The sequence below is a fragment of the Panicum virgatum genome, chromosome 6K, assembly GCF_016808335.1.
Source record: "Panicum virgatum strain AP13 chromosome 6K, P.virgatum_v5, whole genome shotgun sequence".
NCBI classification, from domain to species: Eukaryota; Viridiplantae; Streptophyta; class Magnoliopsida; order Poales; family Poaceae; genus Panicum; species Panicum virgatum.
In genome coordinates this window covers 8212327-8217388 of record NC_053141.1, presented here as the reverse complement: position 1 = coordinate 8217388, position 5062 = coordinate 8212327, and positions in this window count along the sequence as shown.

Genomic DNA, 5062 nt, shown 5'->3' with positions numbered 1-5062 from the left:
TAGATCTATTATCGAGATAGATCGCTTAGCATGATCTTGTAGTCATGGTGGCTAGAGGTTCATGGCGGAACTACCAAAGGGGGTTCGACTTGCTTCAGGGTATCTTGTTGAAAGGGGTGGCGTCGTGACAGGCCGTTGCCACTTAGTAGGTGGGGTATTGAGGGATCGGATTGGAGATTTTGAGTTTAAAGATGCTTTTGATTGAGATGCATGATTTATCCGCTCGTTAGCTTGAACTACAACTAGATGATGATAGGCCTAGTCATATCTTTGGTTTTGCTATGATTAGGCCTATGTTCATGGATGAGATCAATCTTCACATATCACTCATATCTATTAAAGGTTTACCCTTTATATGCAATCAATGCTTCATGTTAGGATAGATCCATTAGATTAGATGGAAAACCTTAGGTAGTTCTTTGTCGATCCACGGATTGATAAACCTTGGGGGAATACTCTAAGGGAAAAGCTACACGAACCGTGCGCTTGCGGTATACAAATCGGGGCGCTAAGGAGCGTCAACAAGCTTTTCTGGTGCCGTTGCCGGGGGTCGGCAACACGAACCCTAGGGCGATCTATCTAGTTTTTGGACTAACCCTAATTTTATTATTGCATATACCCTGTGTTTCTTGTTTGTGTCCATGAATGCAGGTAAAACCCTAGACACAAAGCAATTGAGAATTTCTCAACGTCTGTACTTTGACAAGTCCAATCTCACTCAAGCAAGTTGATGGCTACGTAAAGACCCGCTCTTTAGTGGTAGGTGCTAACTTTTGTTAGTGGCCCAGCATCCGCTATCGAGTCCCCACTCCCCAAAGCAAAAGATGATAAATAAGGTACGCTGCCGTGTCAATTGATTTTAAAGACTAATGTTTTTGGGAAAAATTGTTTGTTCAAGCAATAGGTATGAAGCATGCCCGCGAAGAAAATCGTGCAATCGGATCATCATCATCTCCAAAGTGTTACTGTTGTAGTGAGTTTTTCGTCCAAGATCAGAGAAGTACCATGAGAAAATAATAGATTATTTTGAAGCTCCATCAAGTCTACTTTCCAACGCATCAAGAATCATAAATTTTGGAGATCGGTGTGAAGAGTTATGGTAAAATCTTTCAACGCTGCGCGTTCTGAAATGTCTCTGGACAGAGCGTAGTGCCGGAGTAAAACGACCATAACTTCTTCATCCGGAGTCCGTTTGGGATCAATGACCACTCGTTGAAAAGATAATTTCATAAGGCTTTCCATGGAGTAGAATTTTGGTACATGTTCTATGCAGGATGATCAAGGAATTCAACGAAGAAGAGGCAGCAACAAACAATGGAGAAAGTGATGACGATGTCGCAAGATGTTTGGAGAACCTTGTGCACAAAAGTTGATGATTTGAAGTTGACCAACGCTAGAGGCAATAAGATTAGAGGAACTATGATGCCACCCATCTTCTCCATGGGATGCTCAAGAAGCTTCTAGTCGAGTGCAATCAAAGAAAGAGACCGCTCTGATCATCGACACAAAGCATGGGAGCCTCCTTCGATCCCGACACCTTAGGCAAAGCAAGAACCATGGAGACAGACCATTGGATCCATGCTACTCGCTAGTGAATCAATGGTGATGACCTTGAAGCCAAGGACGCACGACAAGACGTTCTAAAGACCACATGATTGAGATCATTGACATCTTCGGATGAATTCACAAGAAGATACTGTTCTCATCAATATTCTGCTCGACCTCAGAAGAAAATTGCAGTATATTTTTGGATATTCAAAAGCTCCACGAAGTTCCGATTCCAACCAATCAAGAATGAAGTCAATCGAAGTTTCCCACAAGAAGTTATGGTCAAAACATCGAAAGTCATGCACTCTGAAATTTTCTGGACAGCACGCAGCGCTAAAGTAAAACGGTCATAACTCTCTCGTTTGGACTCCGTTTAAAGCAAATGACCACTCGTTGGAAAGGTAATTTCATAATTTTCAATAGAGCTATATTTTGGTATATGTTCTGCTGAGTATACAGGAGAGATTCCACAAAGAAGAGGCAGGAGCAACGCGATGAGAACAAGATAGAGAAGATGACGATGACAACAATGAAGAGGAATTTGGGCGATGTTTTCATCAAGCGTACATGATAAAATTCAGAGGCTTGGAGCAGAGGAAGAACCCCAATGACATTGGCAAATGAAGGCACAAGCGGTCGACCTTCGACAAACAAGGATGTTGCAAACAAACCACGACGGATTACAAGAACGCAACATTCAACACATGGAGACGTGAGAAGCAAATCACGACGGACCACGAGGAGTGCATCAAGATGACATCTCGCACAAAGAACCATGACTCCAATGAGTATGAAAAATCTCCGAGGCTAAGGTATACGGTGAATTCTCAAGCTTCTATTGGTTTTGTTGATAATCATTAAAAATCTCATGCTCGAATCAATAGTCGGAATGAAAGTTTAAATTCTATGCCTTGTTCTTTTCATGATGATAGGCTAGAGTTTCTTGAGAAGGTTGATTTCATGCTTAAAGAACCCCTGCCTAATAATGAGCTCCGCGCTATGCAAGAAACACATGCTGCATTTAATTACACCATGCCTTGTTGATGAAATTTAATTGAGGATGTGATTATGTAGCATGTGTTTACAAATAATTGCAAATCTCGATCTTGCTTTGCGCTTGGTCAAGCTCATGACCCTAAAAGAGCACATGTCGGGAGAAGCCCCGAAGTTCACTAACCATGCAGGACATGAAACTCAAATGATGAGGAGGGAAACTGTGCCCAAAATTTTGAACACCATCATCAACATATCCAAGTTTCAAGAACGGACGTCGCTAAGCCCCATCAATTTTGTGCACAAGTCCAGAGATTTACAATACAAGAAAGTTGAATATTCAGGATCTCCATCAAGTCCTCGGTTCAACGCATCGATGATCGATACAATTGAAGACCCACTGGAGGAGCTATGTCTCAAACATCGGAGATGCACGTGCTGAAATCAGCACGGGGCAGATTGCAATGACGGGAAAAAGGGGCATAACTCTCTCAATTGGAATGCGTTTTGGGCAAATGAAGACTTGTTGGAAAGAAGATTTCGTGCACCTTGCATTGGATCAGTTGTTTGGAGCAATTCCCTATCTGGACAAAGAGGAAAATCCGTGAAAAGAAAGGTAGCGACAAAGGACAACAAAGAAGGAGGTGACCATGATGTGAGAGACGATTGGGCAAGTTTTCCATTAAGCGTGATTGATCATGTCCAACATGGGAAGTGGAATAAGAGCTGCATGGAACACCTTCACCTCTTGCATGAAGGACCATGGCTTCGCATCAATGAGAAGGTATGTAAGAAAGTCGAGCTCTATGACTCTAAATGAAGCGCTTTGCGGGAGGCAACCCGATCTTTTGTTTTATATATATTAATATGACCGTCTACATTGCACTCTTTAATCGGAATATCAAGTAACATTGTACCATTGCTCTATCAAAAACCACAACTTCATGTTGTTCATTCTAAATGTTATTGAGGGAGCACTTTGTTATTTGATCTTGGGAAACTTGTAGACCTTTTTGTGTGCCTATTAGTGTTTAGAGTTTTTTTATTTGTGTCCTTTTAGAGAGATTTATGAAGCATTGTACCACCATTTGATTCTAAACTTGTGGCTAGTTAACTTAGGCTAATTTTTTGTTTTGTTTTAGACCACCTCATCATGTCATATCATTTTATTCACGCACCCCGTGTTGCATTGCATACCATGTTGTTCGTCTCACCCTTGCATTGCATTGCATGTTGCATTTAAGAAAAACCTTTTCTAAAAACATTGACTATCCTCGCTTTTGAGATCCTAAAACCCTTAGGAAAACCACTCATAGAGCAATCCTAAAACCATAGGGTATATTTTTTATTCAAAAAAAAATCTAACTTTTGTTTCTCTCTAGTTTTTTTTGAAACCTCCTTAGATAGAATTTCTATACCCAACACTCTCTCTTCAAAATTTTTGTTTTTAAAGACCAAAATATAGGAAACCCATAAACCTACTTCTAAAACCTTGTTAGCTCGGTTGCTTGATCCTTTTTCGATAAATAACCTTTTCATTGACAAAAGCCTCACTTCTTATGAAGTGTCGGGAAGGATTTTTGTCACTCTTAGCAATTGTTTTTGAATAAACTAGTTGCGGAACAACATCGAAAGGTCCTTTCAACCTTCCTAACACTTGTTTTTGCTAACATTGCATTTGCACTTTGCATCCATTCCATTGTTCATGCCCTCATTTTGCTAGCTTGGTCTCAATCTTATTGATGTATGCTTTCCTATCCATGTAATGCTTGTCATGACAGCATTTACCTTTTGCAATCTTGTGTAAACGTGGTGTTTAAACTTGTTTGCGGACTTCCATCTTTAAGCTATTTTGACCAAGATAACAATCCATTTTGTTCTCATGGTGCATTTGGTTGGTTTATAAGCTTTGCAATGCGCTTTATTTTTTTTCTTGTGCTATGAAGGCCTATTGATCTTGGGATAGACATGGTGTTTTGACCTTGGTTAAATAAGTCTTTTTGGCTATGGAGAAGTTTGGCAACCTAGTTGTAAATATGGTGTTTAGAACTAGGTGTAAACATTGTCTTTGTTTATATACCTTCCTCTCATTTGCATTTACTCTAGCACACACGTACACTCACTAGGTTTTTATTTTTTTTCCGCTAAGCTAGCTATGCCACAATTTGAGATCTTAGGAATGGTAGGTTTGTTGGCAATTGTCTCTACTCCCGACTGTCACCTTGGGGGTAGATTGTGCACTTAAATTGTTTTGCAGGCATGACAAAGCGTTCCCATGAATTCGTGATCAAAGAAGAAATCAAATTCGTCAACATCTCCAAAGTTCGAGAGCAAGCCCCGCTGTTTTCATCAAATTTTGCACATGGACAGAGATGTACAAGGAAGAAAAAGTTGATATTCAGAAGCTCCATGAAATTCCCGTTCCAACGCATCCAAGATCAATGAATTTGAAGACCCGTACAAGGAGATATGGCAAAAACTTTGGACGCTGCGCGTTCTGAAATTCGGAACAGATTGCAGC